The 19,655-nt window shown below is 45.4% G+C and overlaps 1 protein-coding gene across 2 annotated transcripts in view; it reads left to right on the top strand.

Moving 5' to 3' along the window:
- The window catches only part of LOC133354270 (leucine-rich repeat and immunoglobulin-like domain-containing nogo receptor-interacting protein 1), a 114,496-nt gene that overhangs the window by 19,102 nt on the left and 75,739 nt on the right, over positions 1 to 19,655 (top strand). The window contains exon 2 of one of the 2 annotated variants that reach the window (XM_061570984.1): positions 2,607 to 2,719. The exons of the other annotated variant lie outside the window; for it this stretch is intronic. The gene's annotated coding sequence lies outside the window, so the exon portion shown is untranslated. The remainder of the gene's footprint in view (positions 1 to 2,606; positions 2,720 to 19,655) is intronic. 2 annotated transcript variants of the gene reach the window in all.

Below are 19,655 nucleotides of genomic sequence, written 5' to 3'. Positions count from 1 at the left end.
GCGTTGGTTGGACTGACCGAGAGGCGCAGATAGAGCCGCTATCGTTTTTTGGTCATCGCAGTTGCATCGGTGCAACACTGCCTGCCAGGCTGTGCATCTTGGGATAAGGCTGCCCTGATACAGCTAAGACCGCAAAGCTGCAGCGCACACAAGACCCTGAGCTGCTGAGCTGTGCGAGTTAAAATGAGGATAAATCTGCCCTGAAAGTCTGCCGAGTGAGTAAGCCCTACAGCCCCGCACTGAGTACAGCAGATGCCTGGAGATGGGATTGCAAAGCAAATATACACGTTTCCATTTCGGAACGGACATTCAGGTTGCCCACATGTTGCCAGTTCTATTCCCTTAGCTGCTTGGTTAATTCATGCCAGAAGTGATTAGCCTGAGCTGTCTGGGCGACAAACAAAATACCAGGATATTAACAGTTAATCGACTCGTTGGTTTAGATCAATACTTAAACTCATTACGCGTGCGTAGAGTCACACGTCTCTAGGATTTGGTTAAATACCGTTCGTGCAATTTGTTTGCTGTGCGTTGCAACTGTGCTTCGAACAATAATTCACGCGAATGAAAAATTAGACGAAAACTGATACAGCGAATTTTTATAACAATTACTCACTTCTGGGCCATCCAAATGATTGGTTAGGAGTTCTAAAGCCCGCGTGGAAATGTGGAACTCCGAGTGTATTACGATTTTAAAAAAGGCCATTTGAAGGATTTTTTGCGGGAAAACATCGGATGAAACAGCGGTGCACGTTTCTAAAATACCCCCACCCCTTCCCCAACCGCCTCTGTCCACGCAGCAGCATAAACGCATTCACCGCACCGTAGTTGATCAAGAGGCTGCATACGGTGCGGCGAAGTGCGGATGCCTCCAAGCGACGTCTGGCCAGCGTGGGAAGAGTAGGTCAAATACCCTCGGGAGGATGGGCTGTCTGAAGCGCCCTCTGGTGGCGACGCTTCTTCCAGCAGTGGCGTGAGCAGGGCTGCAGCAGAGTGGACGCGATAGCAAAGTACGCAAACAAAGTGTCCGCACGTGTCAACGCATTTCGAGAAATATCTCCCGCACCTCGGGTTAGCACGGGTGTCTACGTACGGTGCGAACGAAGTTCGGCACACACACATACATGCATACACCCACGAAAAAGACACCAGACCGAGTATGTTGTTCCAAGGCCTTAATTATAATATATGTCCCCCCCCCCCCCCCCCCACTATATCGATAAAAAATTGATTTCTGTTGATGTGATTGTGGTTATGGTTGTACTTTATTAATCAAAATCTCTGCCATTACATACAATGAAACAAGAAAAGGTAAAAAAGAAAAAACAGAGCAATGTAATACAATACACTATTAGACATTATTGTAAAACATAAATAAAAAGTCCATCCTATGTGTTAGTGAATTTTGTTTTATTTTAAGCAGGAAATTAGTTTTCAAATTTCGATTTTTTTTTCTGGGGGGGGGGGGGGGGCGACCCCCAGACCCCCTGGAAGATTTGCCCCCCCGCTAATGTTGACTCCATGGCTACGGCCTTGTGTTGCTCATACAATGAGTTTGCATGCCGGCGACTCAACGCAACGAGAGACCGAACGACGCCGAGACGACATGTTCGGTGGCCGCGTGCGCGAGAGGAGGCTTCGTTTTTTTTATTTTTTCGCGCAGGACTCCGACGGGTGATGTGGCAGCGGGGGCTTTGGGACGAGGTCAAGCACAAGTGGGCAGGTGGCCACTCGCCCACGTGTTGCGGGGGTGAGAGGAGCGCTGCCGATTAGAGCTGGAGCAGTGGGATGAATCACGGCTGGTTTTTTTTGTCCCTTTGATAGCACTGTGTAACAATGTTTTTTGTTCCTGGGTAGTAAGTGTTATTTTCTAATTGCTTATGCCTCAAAAGTAGAGAAAATGGCTATTATTTCTCAATAACTTTGCTTTTGTGACCAGTACAGTGATATTTAGAAATGTACCTATTTTCAATGAGAAAACATGTGCATTTGTGTCATTCCTTCACGTAAAGTCCTGGTCACAAAAGCAAAGTTTGTGGACAATAATAGCCATTTTCTATGCTTTTGAGGCATAAACAATTAGGAAATAACACTTACTACCTGAGGAACAAAAATCGTGCTCCAATTGTGTATCGTCCGGTCGCTTTCTCTCAAAATCTGTTGGCTTTGCATTCATTTCCGTTGGCCACCGACAACGTGCGCTTCTCATTTCACCGTGCGAGAGCCAAGACGCTCATTGTGTGTGTGTGTGTTAACTTTCGACGAGTTTCTTACGCTTGTGCCGACCGGTGAGCGGTTCCTTTTGCCTCGAGGTGGCCGAGACGCACGTGGACAACTTCTTACGCTGTGAAACACGAGCACTGAGCAGGCACTGCACAGCACCTGGGTTCGAATACAGGCTTCAACCACCACAGTTGAAGGCATTAGCCCAGTCATGTGATTTTCCAAAGAAAGAAAATAATATTTGCTTTGGTGGTGTCTTTGGCATGGATGATGAATGGTATGCAATCCCCACACTCTCTCTCTCTATTCGCCTTGTCCTACATTGATTTTGTTGAGCACTCCCTGATATTTCCTTCAATGTCTTTCTCTTTTGCAATCCGCAGGTGGCCGTGAGGTGATGGTCACTGAGCTCTTCGCTCTCTACATCCCAGCTGCAGTACAATGTCACGGATCTGATTCACTGTTGGGACTGGGGTGTAGGCGGACATGTGAAAAGGTTTGATGACGCGAACGTATGTAGAGAATGACCTTTACAGTTCGTGCACGAAGAGGTCACTGGGCAAAACTAAAGCACGAATCTGCTTTAAGCATGGGGCAATGCTTCGCTGTGCTTTATAAATGAGCACACGTGCAAGATATGAAGGCTACATAACATTTCCAGTTACACCACGCATGGATACTGCACTGGGTGCGTGGGCTAAATTGGTCAGGGTGGATATGTGCCGGTCGAATATGCGATCGTAGCGTTGTGTATTTAGATTATTTGGCTGCTATAAATTTCCACGTGGTAAGCCACTTCGTTGAGCGATGATTCGTGGTCTGGTCGCTTCTGAAAAAGAGTTACATAGCTCAGTGGTTCCTTACCTTGTAAATACAAAATATAAATATGGTTTTATAGTTTATAGTGTAGTTAAATTTCGATTAAAAGCTTTCGTAACTGCAGGGATTCATCTTCTTGGTTCTTTCAGTAAAGTGACGTAGAAGGGAAGTATTAAAATAATAAAAATAAAACATAATAAAATAATTCTCACGACGTTTCGGCTGCTTGCGTTGTGGCCGAAACGTCGTGAGAATTATTTTATTACGTTTTAATTGTATTATTTTATTACTTCCCTTCTACGTGACTTTACCGAAATAACCAAGAAGAGTTTATAGTGTGTTCATGCCTCCAACAAAAATGCAATTGGGTAGTAATTATATTCTTAGTAATGTTCGTCTCGCAGGTGCTTGTGGATCAAATAATGAGATGCTGATAATGTGCATGGGAAACAATCTCCATTTCCTAGCAGTGTGCAACACATTTGTTGTCTTTGCGCAATTTGGGAATGCCCCTGCGCTCACGAGGGCATCTTGGTGGGAAGGTTGGGGGGGGGGGACTTGTACACTTTTTTTTTCAACGTTGCAGATTGTTTTAAAGTTTGAAGATAGTTACAACTTAAAAAAAATAAAAATGCGTTTTCACGGATCCAATTATATTTGAAGTGATAATACGAAACCAGTCGAAAAAAAAGATGCACGCACATTAAAAAATTGTCAAGTGTAAAATCCAATTGGGTGCAGCAAAGGAAATAAATAAAGTTCCGTGTTTTTTTTTTTTATAAATGTGGGGCGAGATAGACCGATAATGTACTCATATTTGATTATAAATGTCAATATCTTGTGAGGCGTTATCGTCCAATTTATATAATGGCATTTGTACACACGCTGCACACGCAGAGATGATGTTCTTGCAAAGCACGTTTTTTTTGTGCAAAATAAAAAGAAACGCTTTCACCTTCAACAATGAATTCAATTAGACATCAAATTAAGTGCTGAAATGAGCCATTTCGCTGAAAATTAATTCCCAATGTTAACACCGGCCCAAAACCCAGAACCAACGTCTCCAATCCCCCATCTCCTTCCCTCCAACAATAAATGATAGTTCAGTAATAGGCCCAATAAGGTTCCTCTGCCTTTGAGTCTGCCAGTAATCTGCACATTCACACCCTGCCATTGATACCTCGCTCTGCACGTTCTCATCCTTCTGTGCAAATGGAGATAGGGCCACTTTGCAATTTTCTCATTCATTCGCCCCGGTGCATGGAGACATCCCCACGGCTCTCCGATATGAGAATACAATAAATAACGAGGCGTCACATTCGGGCGCCGTGAGCGAGCCTTCGCCAACATCGCGAATGAGACAGCAATGTTTGGTGAGTGCAGATATGAATTTTTGCTAAATTATTCCTCTTGTAATGTATTGGGGCCGGCGAGATACTAATCTATGAACGTCTTCCACTATTGATGCTGCCATGGTATAATGATCAGTACACTGAACTTGCAATACTGAGGTTGTCACTTCCGTTAAATTTCCCAGCGCTTCTGGTTGAAACGTTAACCAATGAGCAAGCTACCTCGTTCTTCCCCAACCGATGTTCGACCAGCAGTATAAATTGGTTCGCCACATTTAGGCGATGTTCAGGTCGCACGTGGTGGAGTAAAGTGTGGGCAACCTCACCTCTTCGAAGATACTCTTTAGTTCTTTCGGTCAAGTCACGTGGGTAAAAAAAAAAAAAGAATATATCACGACGTTTCGATCGCAACACAAGCGGTCGTCCTCAGGTGGAAAAAAAATATCCAGCAGTGGAACTGCTGAACCAGCGAGAGAGCTGTTTTTAGAACGACCGCGTGCGTTGCGATCGAAACGTCGCGATACATTATATTTTATTTTTTACCTACGTGACTTTACCGAAATAACCAAAGAGTATGGATTCCTGCAGTCACGAAAGCTTCAAATCAAGATTTATCTTCGAAGATCTCTGGCCAGTGTGGAAGAATAGAAGGCCAAACACCCTCGAGAGGGCCTTTCCTGAGCTCTCTCAGGCAGAGGCCCTTCAGCTAGCACCGGCCTGAGCAAGCCATTGTAGGGCTGCAATGCCACTTTCACACTTTCACGTTTATAACACTGTTGTGTGGTGGGAGTGTGTGAAAACTAAACCAAACTATTTAATTTTTATTGTACCAGGTAAGGCCCATTGAGCTATATAGCTATTTTTCAGATGCGACATGGCCACAAATGATAGCTCAACAAAGTGGCTTATCCCGTGGAAACTTATATCAGATACATGCTCTAAACACAAGTTTCTAAATGTGGAGGGAAAACCGGAGGACCTGGAAAAAAAAATCTACGTGACCACGGGGAGAGATGACATGCAAACTCCAAATATACTGGCGTCAGGATTGCGATAAACGTATGACCTCTTGTATATCAGGCGAGGTAGATAACGTCTTTCCACCACAGTGATGGTGGGAGTCTGGAAGATAACACTGTTGCAGCTGCAGCAGTCTGTGTTTTCATGCGCACACGTATTTCAGAAAAGGCAAAACGCATTCTTATTTTTCGTGCTTTGGTACTGGCAAAAAGGTTGCCACGATGTAGCTGCTCACCGGAGCTGTAAATGCTCTGATACGCGTATTGTCTTTGTGCTTTTCGCCTTTTGTTATTTTGTAGTCTGACACTGGACAAACTCGGCTCTAAAGAGAAGGCTGTCTCTGGTGTATAACAATCGGTTTCAAAGACAATGCCATGTATTATCGGAGCATGTTTTCGTTTGCATACCGCGTGTGGTTAATGCAGACGAGATTCCTTGCAAAATGTTTCTATTTGGTGTTTTAACATCTTAACAACACCTGTTTCATTTCCAGAAAGGGGTATAACCTATGCTTATTTTTCATGCACATTTCAGTTTTGAATGGGGGGTGGGTGGGTTAGGAGAAGGGGCGGTGGAATGGACACTTTGCCGGTAACATCAAACGATTGCATTTGTCTATGCAGCAGCTTGCTCTTATCTCCAAGCTCTTCGGATGTACGCGAACGCATCGCCAGTATTGGCACCTCGCTCGATTGCCCATTGGCGCGCGCGCTATCACGACCGCTGCCCACCCCCACGGTGACATTCGTCCAAGAAGTCCCTTGGGATTCGCTTCTCCATCGCGATCACACCCTCCGCCAGCGTAGGGGGAGAAAGACGACGTGCTCACGTGGTCAGGAGGAGAGCGAGCCATCCAAGGCGCAGGGGTAGACGGCTTGATAGAACGTGCTGGAATGTAATCGATATGGGGGGGGGGGGGCGGGAATGATGTCCTTTTGCGGCCAGCGACGATGGTGCATGGGTCTTGCCCTTCGAAGATCTCCTCTTGTTGGTGCCCGTCACGTTAACAACACCTGCCTCGCCATTGGTGGCCACTTGACGCTGGATCACTCGTTGCTGGGACCTCGGGTGGAATGGCAACAAGTCGCTTTGGGATTTTGGCCTAAACTCCAAATCAAAGCTGTTTCCCCTTGCTCAAGTGAGCGTGGTGGAGGCTGTTGCTCATCTCAATTGTGCGACCCCTGAAGTCAGAGGGTGGAAATTCCATGGTGGGTGCCAGCTGCTTCTCCGTAGGAGAACCGCTCTTGACCCCCCCCCCGAGTGTGTTTTCAGAAGGATGACGAATGTCCGAGTTGAGCCCTCGTGGAGGGGCATTTGACCTTAAAACTTTGCCAGCCGGAATACTGACAGGTAAAGGTCCTGGACCTGAAATGTATTACTCACGTCACTGGTGGCATACAGTAAGGGCCTGCACCAGTAGTTTGCCTACTTTTCAACACACTGGCCAGATCTCTTGCAGGAGATTGAAATTCCCGCACTTCATACCACCACGTGAGGAGCTGCCGATCGATAGACTGCCGTGTAGACGGGGGTGCGGCGATGTGGGGGAAACAAATAACGCGTGCTCCTTGTTTCAGCTGCCGTGCCCGGCAGAACGAAGGCAGCGTACCTCCGGATTTACAAGTCGAACGCTCGAACCACTACGTCAAGACGGCGTCGCATGGCTTGTGCTCTCTGCACTGAGGTCCTAAAATCCGACGCCGCTCTGTGTGGCCAGGTATCTGAGGAATCAAGAGAAGAGGCCAGCATCTTGGCAATTGGGTCAAGGAGATATGGCACCCGGGTTAGCACTTGAGGTGGAAAAGCTTCACACGTTTGACGGCCATCAGTCCATTGAATGGCCATAGCTTCTAACCTTTCCTCATTTATTATTCAGCTGTGAGTTTGTGCCCGAAGAAAAACAAAGGCACCAAAGAGCGAAGTAACATCCTGTGTGACTTACTTGCGATTTTCTTCTGTATTCATTGGGGAAGCCCAATTGTCTAGAGTTGTGAGTTTCATTTTATCCTGTCGGATGGCATTGCCTCACCGTCAGGCACAAGAGCGATATTTCGTGAAAGAGAGATGTTCTGTCCGTGGGAACTGCATGCGACAGAATTGTGTCCATGTATGATGAACTTCTTTCGTGCCATATGTAGCCAACCATGCTAATCAGACGTTCGGGGAAGGACAATAAACTAAACACAAAAAGCTGTTCTAAAGAAATGTGTATTCAATATAGATGGTTTAAAGTGCATAGCTCCAGCGGCTTCCTAATATCGGAAGGAAGAGCGTTCCAGACGGCGGAAGAGGCGCATCTGAAAGCGCGCGATGCGGTGGCCGTCTTTGTTTGATGGCCAGCAGTGTGAAAATAATGAAAATACCAACAAGAACTACAGAATGTCTTCATCATCACACACACAAAAAAAATCTGCCACCATCAATTTTCTTTAGTAGTTACATAAAATCCACAGATGAGGGAATGAGACTAAAGGTTTCAGTTATTAAGATTTAAAATATCCATTGATGTTCTGCCACCTTCTCATCACCTCACAACCCAAGCCCACAACACCTGGTGTTTACAGGCAAGCTCCCACCTAAGCACAAAACCGGACCCTGCTTCGCTTCCAAGGCCTGACTTAGAGTGGTCATTCAGCTTTAAATTCTTAATTCATGGGATGTTCAAGTTCAAGTTCATTCGGCTCTTGAATCGGGTGCAACCGCAACAAACAAAAAACATGAACAAAAAACATCTTAAAGTGAATATGTGACTAAGTGCAAACAGAAAATCCAAGAAAAGATGTGTTTGTCTCATAGGGTGATCTCTGTATTTCTTAAAGTTTTGTTTTGGCACTGGAGTCAATTCCGAGTCCAAACCTGGTGGAAACAAAAATAAAAACTCCCTACTCCTAGAAGTGAATAACACTCGTGATTCCACTCGCTGTCCTGCCATCTTCTGACCACTTCGCAGCCCAAGCAAGGTTGTGAGTTTGTAAAATGTAGATGATCCACCAGACATTGCCTCCGACAGTGCTGCACTAAAAACGTTGGTGAATGTGGGACTGACTCGAGAACAGAAGATTTCGTGAAGGACTCTCAATATAGCGGCCACGTAAACCATATTGAGCACGTGGGTGAATCACAAACCTCCCACACATAATGGCTGTATTCATTAGGGCCCAATCTCAGCACTGGGACATCTAAGCCATAAGCTCAAAGACTATGAAAAAGAATGCAGCACGTACATGGGGTCCATTCCTAAACCTTCGACCTGTTTTAAATGCCTGAGCCCAGAACCGCAATGATCTGGCCAACCGCCCCAGCTACCCTCCCCTAAAGGCAATCTCTTCCTCTCCCCCACCGCCTGCTCTGATGAGTCCGGCGTGCAAGCTGATACCATCGATGCCCCTGGTAATGCCGTCCAGAACGTCAGGGTGTTGCAATGTATGATGTGAGGGAGGATGTGGAATAACAATATTTTATCTATATATATAAAATCGCAAATCTGTCTGTCTGTCTGTGTGTCGCCGGACCATACGCAGTTTCATTGGACGAAATGTGAGGGATTTGCGAGACGCGATTGGTCCGTTTGGTTTTCCACGGCGGTTGCCCCTGGCAACGGGTAGCGACGCATTCGCTGCGGGGTGGACGCCATTTTTAATTCCCGTTAAAAATATGCGCACGCATTAACACGCGACTCTGAGGTAAGTTCATCAAAGTTTCACGTCCTCTTCACTCCCCCCCCCACCCCAATGTGTGCAATTACTATTATAGGGTCGGTAGATAATGAAATTATAGCGATTAGACAGTATTATTGTAGCGCGGGGGGGGGGGGGGTGTCAACGGCCCCAGTACCCAGCCTCAGCCGGGTGGGCAATTTAGGCGAGGCCGGAGGCTCTGCACGGTACTAGGCCTCGACACCCCACCACACTATAGGCCGTACATATTACTGCACAGCGGCCGAGGAGATCGTGGCTGGGGGGGGGGGGGCAGGGGTAGCAGCCCATCTGTGTATATATGTAAGGTTATTAAGAAATATATTTTTCACCCGGGCAACGCCGGGTACTTCTGCTAGTATATATATAAAGAAAAACAGTTTGTGAATGCCCACCGCATTCAAATGCATAGTATCTGTACTTGTGTATATGTTGCAGCCTTTATCAATCCACTGCTGAATGAAGGTCTACCCCCACACGGTGCGAGTCGTGGGGGTATTTTCGACCATACTTCACCGCACTGGTCAATATGGGGGTTGGTGACAGTCCTTGCTGTCTGCATTCCACCACGTAGCCTGCTGTGCAGAGTGGTGAAGCATCCAAACACTATCCAGGTTCAAACCGGGTGATATTTCTGAGATCTAAAAATATTGGGTGCATTGCGAACATTGTCTCATGTGGATTAATTGCACTCTTTTTGGATGCTTGTGCAATGAGAAGACAAATTGGCTTTCAGTGCCTCCGGGGTTGAGTAAAAAAATGTTACGCATCGGACACCGACCCTTTAAGTAGAAGAAATGGCGACACCACAGATGACTCACCGTTGGCTCTTCATGTTTGGATAAGCCTTTCCTTTATTGTAAAAATATAGCCGCATCAAGGATGGTTGTCACAACTTGATCAATAGCATTACTGCTTGAGGTTTTTCGCTATTGCGCTCTACAACTTTCTCGTGTGTTGTGGGGTTGTACTACGCCTGTTGATCGGCACGATGTTTGATGTTTTTTTTGTTGAGCAGCTTTTTCAGGAGCATTCAGTTCCAGGATCATTCAATTCCCAACGAAGCGCCAAGCATTTGGATTGTTTTTACAGTAGACTCTCGATTATCCACGCTCATGATGGGAAATGATAAAAAAAATCGCTGATAATCCAAAAATATCAAATTTCAATGGATCTTTATGCCAAAAAACACCAATATAGGTATAAATAATGTTCAAGTTAAGACAATTGAGTTTGTTAATGAACAAAAAAAATTGTAGTCAAGAATGTATTGATCTTGTTTCATTACAAAAGACCATACAAAAACCCACTCACTTAAACAGTTGAAAAAAATCTGATTTAAAGATAAAACAACACTCTTCTATTTCTTTGCCACCAGACAGCTTCGTGAGTTAAAACTCACAAAATAAATGATCGGATAAATCACTCAACATGAAGCACCATTGACGATTTCGATTGTTACTCTTTCAATTCAGAACGAATACTAACGATGGACCGATCGATGCGCCTGCTCAGCTATAACACTTTACTGACTCCCGTGCAGAAGACTCGGGCCACTAAGTGGATAGCAGGGCCACGCCAATCAACATCAATCAAACTCCGCCCACTACTGTGGAGATATTGCAACTACTGTACTGTAGAGGCGATCACGTGGATTTCGGATTAACCGGAGAACATATTTTTCGGATTTAAGCACATGACTTGTAATTCACATTTCCAAGAATAACAACGTTTAACTGTTTTAGATGATTAATTTGGGCTTAAGGGAAAATCCATGCGTTATTAATTTGTCAAAATCTCAGGTTAATCTGCAGATATGATAAACCGCACACGGATAATCGATAGTCTACTGCATATAACCTTTTGTACCTATGATTATTTAAAATATGTTATTATATTCTACTTTATTTTACCTAACCAAGGTCACACTTTGCTAGAGAGACAAGTTAACACGTGTCTCAGTGGGACAATATTTGAAAGAGACTACATTTCATTGCTTGGTTAAAGGATCTTATTATTGTTGTTATCCTGCCAAGCAAGGGGGCAAACTGGAAACACATACGGAGGGCTATGAATAGCATTGCTGCCATTATAATGATCAAAAGAAAAAAATTTGACGTGCAGGTGCCATGTATATTGTTACATCGCAGGCTTGTGAGAGGTGGCGTTGGCTCGGAGGGGGGAGGCCTCCATCCAGCAATGGATTGATCACGGCCGGTGGGGCCAAGACGATGATGAACAAAGGTTGCGTAAATCGGTTCAACTTTACGGGCTCACGTGATGTTTTTGTTTACACCTGGATAGCTGGACAATGAAAGAAGCTAGCCAGTGGGACGCCAGGCAGTCTCCAAGCAGTCTCCAGGCAGCCAGTCACCCAGCCGCATGGCCCGTCGGAAAACGTGGAGGCAAAATGTGACTCCCGCTAAATGAGACACGCCGAGGGGGCAATTTCACAATAGCAATAACGGGATGGATGATGGCACCCGTAATGGAAGGGAACAGGTTAAGGCAATAGGAAAATAATGAAATGCAAGATAAGGTAACTGAGCAAAAACTCTCTGGAAGGATTGTTACAATATTACAGTGGAGCCGGATGTAAGCCCACCTTAAAAAACGCAGAGTTCTGATACATGCAATTCACCCTTCCATTACACTCGCAAGGTGGAGATACACTTCCAATAAAAGCTACACGGTTTCTGATATGAGTGCCACCTGGTCTTGCTCCCAAGGGCTGTATTCAGCTTCTGCTATGACACACATACATAAGACATGCCTATATATTTTCCTTTTACGTGGAGAAACATACGTACGAAGGAGACGTTGCCTGCTTCTTTTATTCATATTCTCCACAACAACGTACATTATAATGTAGAGTTGCATATTGCTCTGTCACCATGTTGTCAAACTGGGGCCCGGATCGTAAAGGGAGGGAGGGCTCTTGTCTACGAACATCTGGCAGGTCTAGATTTGAAGTTTTCGTGACTGCAAGGATCCATACTTTTTGGTTCTTTCGGTAAAGTCACAAAGAGTATCTGGCAGGTCGCTATCATTTTGGTTCAAACAAGCCTGACTGCTGATGAGACACTGCATGTCAAAACCGGTCCAGAGTTTGCTTGTCCTGAATGAATGCTGCTGAAATGAGATACTCCCAGAAGGCCGTGGCGGCCAATGCAATTGTGTGAAAAATTAAATTTTCAATGTATTTGAAGGGACAGCTATTGAAATTAGAAGTTGCTTAATGGTGGTTGGGTGAATGAGAACTGAAATGTAATAAAAATATTTTTTTTCGTGCAAGTCGTCGGGGTCCGAGCCGAGACCATTACTGTGCTCGAGAGTGCGGGTTTATCGCCGCTCGCATGTCACTGAGACCCAGATTGGGATCGAGGCTTCTCACCGGTGCTGGCTCAGCGCTTGTGACCCCAGGAGTCACTGGGCCATCTCACCCAACCCACCCCCACTCCCGCCACCGTCACCATCCCTTCTCACTTATTTTATATCACTGAAGCTATATATATATATAGAATGTGAAACTGAGATTTCCTAATGCAAAATCATCATTGAGCGTCGCTATGGAGGGAACAGACAGGGGAAGGATGTGTATTATCTGCATAATTATTTGACCATTTCCTATTAGCTGTTAGGGCATGTGATGTGATTTTCTGTTGATAATTTTGTTGCAGTAGGGTCTTCGAGATAGAACTGCACGTATGTGTATGTTGGATTTATTTCGCACTTTACAGTACATAGCCAACCGTGCTAATCAGAGGTGCGGGGGAAGGACAACAAACTAAACGCAAAAAAACATTTCCAAAGAAATTAGCTTTCAATCTAGATGTATACGTGCATAGCTCCAATTGCATCCTAGTATCGAAAGGAAGTGAAGAAGAGTAGTCCAGACGGCCGCAGAAGCACATCTGAAAGTGCGCGATGCAGTGTCCGTCTTTATTTGATGGTTAGCCAAAAAGCTTTTCGCGAGGATGATCCGAGTTTGCGTGATGGTTTATTCTCCTTGATGAGATCAGCATGATACTACAGGCACATGGAGCCAGAATGGCACATGTGCAGTAAATGTGTGGGTGCAGTAGTGCACATGCTGTTGCGAAACCTTAGACCCAATTTCAATTCCCAGACACAGCATACATTGGTGGCGAGTGATATGTGATATCTTAACCGGTCCTGTCGGCCCCCCCCCGCCCGTCTTTACCGTTGTGCATAGGACCGGTCTGGTGAAGTATGGTCAGACACAACATGGGTTGGAGGTCTATGAACCTGCGGCAGATTAACAAACCTGTTCAAGTGATAAAAGCCAGTCAATGAAAATCTCACGAAAGGCTGGTAACGCCAGAGTTTCGTCCGTCATATTTGACAATTATATTCTGAAATCATGGTAAAATCACGAATCGGAAAAGCTTGCTTTTCCTTTGCGTGCCAAAGCCTTTGTCTTTAACGCCAAAAAAATATTACCGCAAACCATACAAAGCAATGAATCCAGTAAAGACATTTCTTTGGTCTTGTGCACGGAGACTCTGTTTGTTTAATCATGAAATATATGTACAAAAAAAATATTTTCATTAGCTTTCAAAACGAGTGGCTGGCTCCCTTTCAGAGAGGAGACAACGTAGCACTGATACATCTCGCAGAGCACGGTAATGGCACATGGCACGTGTGCTTTAGAAGTGGTGGGGGTGGGGGGAGCGAAGGGTGGGGAGCAGGGAAATCAATTGCACAGCTGCTTGTGAAACAGCAGACAACTGAGCTGGTTCCCTGCGAGAATTCCTTCCCAGACAGCTGTGATGATTTGGCAGGCGTTGCAAATTTTCACCGAGAAATGTCGTCGATTGATGTGGAGGGGCCAATGGTTCACGTTCAATTACATTACCCTACGGTCAGTGGCCTGTGAATAGAAAACAGTTGTTCAATGTAACCTTGAAATGATTCTGTCCATAAATGGCAGCCTGGTTATTGATGGAGAGTCAATCGGAATATTTCCAAGGTAGTGCCGTGCCATGCCCTATTTTTGCATAATGGTCCTGCAAGATTCCGTCTGTTGGTTGGAACGTGACTTGACATTTTATAGAGCTGTTTTAATTAGCCACGTCGTGGGTCCCGGATTATAATGCAGAATTTATTGAGCAGAGAATGTAATGTTTAAAAAAAGTCTAAGTCTACATGTTCAAGCGAACATTGGACATTGGCGTTGGAATGAATTATATACATATATTCCTAAGCTAACGATATATGCAAGCAAATCACATGTGCAAGCATCAATATTTTATAAAATTCACAATATGTTATAAGTAATGGTTTTTGGTCACCACTGCAGCCACTGGAGGCGCTATCATTCATTGCGAGGAGAAAAAAAAGTACGGAATAGATTCTTGATTTATTATAATGTTGAATTGTGTGTATTGTCCCACCCCTATTGAACGGTATTCAGCTCTGCTTGTGATTCTGAGGCAGAGGTGGACATTCCACTTGCCTAATGCTGGCTTTGCAGCAAGTGCTGCATCCCTGCCAATGGGACCTATTTTAGCCACCCTAGAGAGATGATCTTAACGATGACGGTGGTAAAACGTTAATCTTGGCCATTATTTAAAATCAAGTTCGCATTTGTGGGAGCACTGTTGACTTATCAATGGAGGTACTGTACATCCAATCATTAATTGATGAATTAAAGGGGATATAAGACTTGGGATATTTAACATCCAAATGTAAAATATGATACCAGGTTAATTGTTACAATACAATGTGGCAAATTGATAGTGGTGTGGCCTGGATTCCCACTGGGCCAATCCAGCAGCATGACAAATGCCTAACTGTATTACAACAATATCAGATTATTGCCCAAGGGTAAGAGTAATACTGGTGCAGCCATGCTATATTTTGCTCATGCCGCTTCTGGCAGAAGGGTTTCAACCAGAAGGAGCTCACCCCTTTAAAGGGCATTTGGCCTACTCGTCCACGCAGGCTATGCGTCGTTGAACAGGTGAGAGTACCCACACTTTACTGTGAAACTAAACTTTTTTTTTTAATCCTTTATATTAAGTTCACTTTCTTGCTTATGTAAAGTAGTAACTCGGCAGGAGACGACTTCACGGGTAGCACACTCTTTATTTTCACCAACTTGTAGTTACACGGATGACTAACACCCTACTTCGTTACACGGGTGACCAACACCCACTTAGCTACACGGGTGACGGACACCCACTCAGCTACAACTTCGTTACACGGGTGACCAACACCCACTTAGCTACACGGGTGACCAACACCCACTCAGCTACACGGGTGACTAACACCCACTCAGCTACACGGGTGACCAACACCCACTCAGCTACACGGGTGACTAACACCCACTCAGCTACACGGGTGACCAACACCCACTCAGCTGTACTGACACGGGCTCTTACGCCCCGTAGCCTTCCGGGACACACCCAGCCGGGGTGCCCGTCTCGGCTCTGGGTACCACCGTCCCGACCCACACGGGCGTCGGACTACGGTCCCCCCAGTCTCGGCTCCGAGCCACACAGGGCCCCTACCTCCTCCACCCCGTCTTCGGTCTTCAACTGGTTAACACTGACCACGAGTGCTCTCGCGCGTCCCCCTTTATACCCCTCCTGCGGACGTCGCTGAGAGTACTCACTTATCTGACCAATCACTGCGCACTCGCTACGATCCTCTTTTCCCAGCTTGTGTGAGCGCGCCTCACCACCGGCGCGCGCGTCCATGCCACGCCCACACCGCGTGCCCAACCCCGCGCCCCGTGATCCATCACTGCCGGCGCACGTCAATACCACCACTACACTTAGGACCATGCAAATCTTTCGGTAGTTTTTTAACCCACTTCCCGTGATCCAATCGAGCTGACATTTTCCACACAGACTCGTTGTGCGTGACAATTAATGTTCGTGAAATTTTTTTTTCCAAAATTTTACACTTTTTAGGACAAAAATATAATATTTAATTACCAATTGCTTAATGGTGCAATGCAATCATCTGACCCATAGGTGGCAGCCATCTCAAGCCAGAGGACGAGAGGACTCTAGCCGCCACGCATATAAAATATTTATAGTGAAAAACTTTGTTTTTACGGGTTATACTTATTACCAAGTAAGGCCCACTGAGCTATGTAGCTCTTTCAGAAGCGACCTGGCCACAAATTACAGCTCAACGAAGTGGCTTATCACGTGGGCATTTTAGCATCAAAATACTCTGAACGCGTTTTTTTAATAAACGTCGATGGGAAAAACCGGATGGCCCCCGAGAAAAATCTACGCGACCACCGAGAGAGCACGCAAACTCCAAATATACAGACATCAGGGTCCGGATTTGACCCATGACCTCCTGCATGCCAGGCGAGGTAGTTAACACCTCGTCACTTGCACTGCCGATGGACAAAAGCGGTGGGGATGCGAGACACTTGCAGCGTTGTGTCAACGGCGGCGCCAGGAGGTCGCACCATGGAAACCCCTCGAGATTGCAAGTCCAGCGCGCTAACCGTTCCACCATGGCAGCCAACCCCACAGAGTTTACAGCAAAGGTTGTCTAAAAAATACATATTTTACAATCATTTTCTCGGGCCATGGAGGGTATGGAGAGAGTGTGGAGGGGATAAACTGGATGGGCTAAGCCCAGGGCCTCATTGCTCACAGGGTGTGGATGGGGTGAGGGGGGGGCAAGATCTGAGTCAAACTGGAACCACCCAGGGCCATTCCTGGACCTGCCGAGCCTGCTTGCCCAGTGGTCAGGGAAACATAGCGGCAGACGAGATGGACAACCTCCAGCTCATCGTGTGGATACATCGTGTTGTAGTGGCCCATCCAAGGACCGAAGATGATATTCAAAGGTTGTTTCGGTAAAGTCACGTAGGTAAAAAATAAAAAATAAAATTTATTAATTTTAATTTTTTACCTACGTGACTTTACCGAAAAAACCTAAGAATATGAATCCTTGCAGTCCCGAAAGCTTCAAATCTAGGACCGAAGCTGACCCGAATCACATTGACCTTTCTTGCTCTTGGCGAGATCTGCGGCCAGAGGGGGGGCTGTCGTGACAGGCAGTAAACATCGACGCCAACGCAGCGTCTTTGTTGTATACTCACGCTTTCCCACACTGCAAACTCAATTTTGGAAATCACTTTTGAATTGGTGCTGTGATGCGTTGTTGGCTGGACGGCACAGGAGGAGCAAGCACGTGACCCTTCGTGAGCACGTGATCATGAAACACAATCGTGCGTATGCCAGATATTGTGAAGGACTCGTGAAAATGTGGCATTTAAAAAGAGGAACAGAATTGCAAGTGCATTATTTTTCTATCAAAGATGCTATATTCAAGCTGATAATTGGTTCACAAAATGCGACTCGATGGCAATGTTCAAGAGCTGCATACTTTAAGGTTAGCTAAAATTGCAGACATTTCTCATTCGTGTCGTGTAGACAATGAAACTTTTAAGAAAAAAAAACATATGCGCATTAAGAATCATGAATTAGGCATCAAAATGGTTCACACTTTGAGGACTAAGTGTTCCGAATATATAGCGAACGCGGTAGCACACTGGTTAGCTCACTGCAAACATCAAATCGGGAAACCACAGTTCAATTCCGTAGCCATAGCTAACGTTAGATAGCGAGTGACATCTGAAATGGTGTTGGCCATCCCCTTCAGAAACTCGCATGTGAAGCAGCTTGGTGAAGAACTGCATAGGCTCGGGGCTCTTTAAGAAACTGCTTAGTTACGCGTTATTTATGAAATGACCACCGTCACGAATTCGCATATGCTTTGCGGCTCTTGAAATATAGATTTGTTTTACGGAATAAAAAAAAAAGTCTCTTCTTGTTATTTTGGTTTCCGACCCCTGGGTTAGGCCATTGCAACGAAACCCTCAACGGACGTGGCATGAGTGAACATAGGGCTAAACACATTTTTTATTATTATTATTTAAATGTATTGTTGTTGTTAACATTGTTACAAGTTATTAATAATTAAATGTGGAGCAGTATTGAATTGTCAATTGTTGTTTATTACACATAAATGTGGCATTTTTAATAATTTGTCCAAGTTATTTGAAGGCTTGAACGGATTAATAAATAGGCCCCTGACAATGCACCCACCATTCCGATTCAATTAATTCTCATTATTCAGTGTCGATGTTTACACCACCCCACCAGGTACTCATTTGAGGCCGAGTCGACCAAGGGGAGGCCCAAAACCGGTTCAGAAAATCCTCACTGTTGTTGCACGCGAGCATAAATCGAATTCGCCGTCGCAGGGTTCGTAGCGTAGCGTGCTAACCGTTGCGCCACCGCTCCCCGCAATGTTGGCACGCGCACAAATAGACGTCTTTTTTCAGTGGGGTTTGTTTGTGGTTTCACCCCGCGATTCGGAGCCTCGCTGAAATTAATGCAGCGGCCGCATTCAATGCGGGCTTGTTACTCGCCGAAGCGATTGTACAATAATCCAATTAACGGAAATAATTATTTACTTGCTTTGCCCAATTATTGACATAATTTTTTATATACTGCATAACAACCCCGAGGGCATTCGCTCCGCGTGATTATATCGAGGTCTCAGTGTTTTTTTTCTTCAAACACCCTCCACGCCCCCCGTCCATAAATTCGCTTTTGAATTGAGTTCATATATTATCCTGTGCGCGCCTTGTTAAACAATAAAAGGGACCCACGTTTTTTTAATGCTCATGTTGGGGCGAATCCCGTTAAACTGTGCGTACAACAAAATAACCTGCGCTGCACGCTCTGTGTACACCCTTGTTACCCGGTGTAGTTTGGATAGTGAATGGGTCGATGACGATATTTAAGTGTCGTCAGCTCGTGAGAATCATATTTTTTTGTTAAACAAGTTAGTAAAATAAAGAAGTGTTGGTGGCTATTTTGCTCCCAGAACTCGGAAAGGTGAACTTTTCCTCTGATGCTATCCACGTCGTGCAGAACCTGCGATATTGTTCTTTGAATTCATGCAGAGGTGGGAAAGAAGAACACTTGCTGTGACCGTAAAAGCAGCAACAACACTCCCCTCGGCACGTGGAGGATTTGACGCCTAATAACCCAGCGTCTCAGACTGTTTCCCGGGACCGACGGCCAATTACCTCGCCCCCCCCCCCCCCCCCCCCCCCCATCAAGGTACGTGGGCTAACCGATTGCTAATTAGCAGTGAACCTAAATCATTAAAAAAGGCATTTTTTTTCACATTCCATCAAAACATGTGTTCAGGTCTATTTCCATTCGTACAATACTTGCTATTGTTCTGATGATGATTTTTAAACACTAAACGCAACGCGCAATTTGACATCCCACGTCCGTTTTCCTATGTATGCGTGGAGTTCTATAAATGTATACGGCATAGGGACAATGTCGTGATGCCAATGGTTAGCACGCTGGACTTGCAATCAAGTGGTTGCCGGTTTGATTTCGCTGTGCAACAGTTGAGACAATTGGTTTCATAAATATCCCCCCCCCACCCACCCCCTGCCTCTCACCCGCCCATACTGAACATCTGTGAAAAGAGCTTTATAGCTCATCGGATTCCTCCTACT

Source organism: Lethenteron reissneri, chromosome 46 (assembly GCF_015708825.2).
Source record: "Lethenteron reissneri isolate LAM-NWPU_2019-01 chromosome 46, ASM1570882v1, whole genome shotgun sequence".
NCBI lineage: Eukaryota > Metazoa > Chordata > Hyperoartia > Petromyzontiformes > Petromyzontidae > Lethenteron > Lethenteron reissneri.
This window is presented reverse-complemented; position numbering and strand designations above follow the sequence as displayed.